We start from the raw sequence: 1,578 nt of genomic DNA, 5'->3' as shown, positions 1-1,578 counted from the left end.
CTCATTTACTTTGAGGAAATCAGACTCCAGTTCAGAGACATCACCAACTCTATCGGTGGTCTCCAAGGCTCAGACAAACAGCATTTCCTCAGATCACCTTTTTAGCCATGTGTCACCTGTACACAGGTGGCTGTTCCTGGGGCCCTTTATCATACACTCATTGCAACTAATAGCCAAATACTAGATTTGACTCTTTGTAAGACTTTCAATGCGCTCCTCTTGCTAAGTCACTACTTTGACCTTCTCAATGGACTCCACCAGGCTGTGTTCTCAGTTTCTTCCCCCAGGCAAGGTCTGGCTGCCCTCTGTGCCGGCTTCATGGGGGTTTCCAGTAGAGTGAGAGGGTCCTAAAGGACACTGAGGGGTTCGTACAGACAGGTGACAAGCGTTTCGGATCCTGATGATGTATTTCACTGCTAGCTCCTCTCCTGCAAAGCAGAGAATGGTGTTTTGCAGGAAAAAATAAAACCCACAGGTTTTAGAACACATTACACGTGATCTTGGTCCAATACTATTTAAGGGAAGAGGGCGGTTTGGCATCGCTGCCCAGAGCTTGCTAACACCTCAAGGAAGGTGTGCCTCATCTTTGCAACAGTCATACGCTGCTCTTCATCGGAGCCTCCAGCTCCATCAGCTAAACCGAAAGAAACAGAGAAAAGGAAAACCAAGGGTCCTGATGCTCGAATTTGGTTTGCGGACAGCAATGTGACCTCCACAGCCAGCAGCCAGAGGGTGGTGTGGCAGGCCGAGCATCCAGCCATGCCCAGGCTCCAAGAAGCAGGATGTGTCTGTGGGTTTATTTAGCGCAAGAAGTCATGAGCACAGTGTACTGGCGCCTGCGGCGATGGAAATGATCCTACTTTGATTTCCAGCTTGTAGTGTTAGGACCAACTTCGACTCTTGGAAAGGATAAAACTGGAGATGTAACAGGCTCGCAGTCCCTTTTTTTGTGCTGCTCTGTAGTAAACAGAGAACTCAACTTGTCCTCCAAGCCCACCCTCACCTTAGAGCAGAGAACGCTTATGTTTATGACACGGAGCGGGAACTATAGTACTACGCGGCAACATAAACACACAGTGATGGTCCACAGCGTAGCAGACGCAAGTGTCACAGAGCGAGATCGCAAAAGTCTTTTATTCTATATGCTGCAGAGCCCCACCCACCAGGATAAATTGTGAAAAGCTTTACTTTCTTTCTGTTAGTTTGAGTCTGAAAATATAATTTGATGCTTTGCATCACCCCCACCCCAAGAATATTTCTCCAATTACAAAATGTTCTTTTTCAAGCCTTACAAATCCTGCTCTCCCTCCCCAGAGATTGATACACCTGCCTGATGCTCACCTGATCTGTTCCTCCTCCTCTGTCCCCTTGGAGAAGTCCTGCTGTCGACCACCACCTCTGGGAAAGGCGGTGAAACAGTGTCACTTACTTTTCCAAACCTTAATTGCTCAGAGACTTTCCTTCCCTCCACACAAAGCCAGGGCACCTCCTCCCGTTTCAGACATCTTGGTTGGGACCAAGCCCCAATATCCAACATAATAGAGGGTGGAGTTCTTGGAGGCTGTGTGTTCTCCCAGC

The sequence above is a fragment of the Crocuta crocuta genome, unplaced genomic scaffold (assembly GCF_008692635.1).
Source record: "Crocuta crocuta isolate KB4526 unplaced genomic scaffold, BGI_CrCroc_1.0 scaffold121, whole genome shotgun sequence".
NCBI classification, from domain to species: Eukaryota; Metazoa; Chordata; class Mammalia; order Carnivora; family Hyaenidae; genus Crocuta; species Crocuta crocuta.
This window is presented reverse-complemented; position numbering follows the sequence as displayed.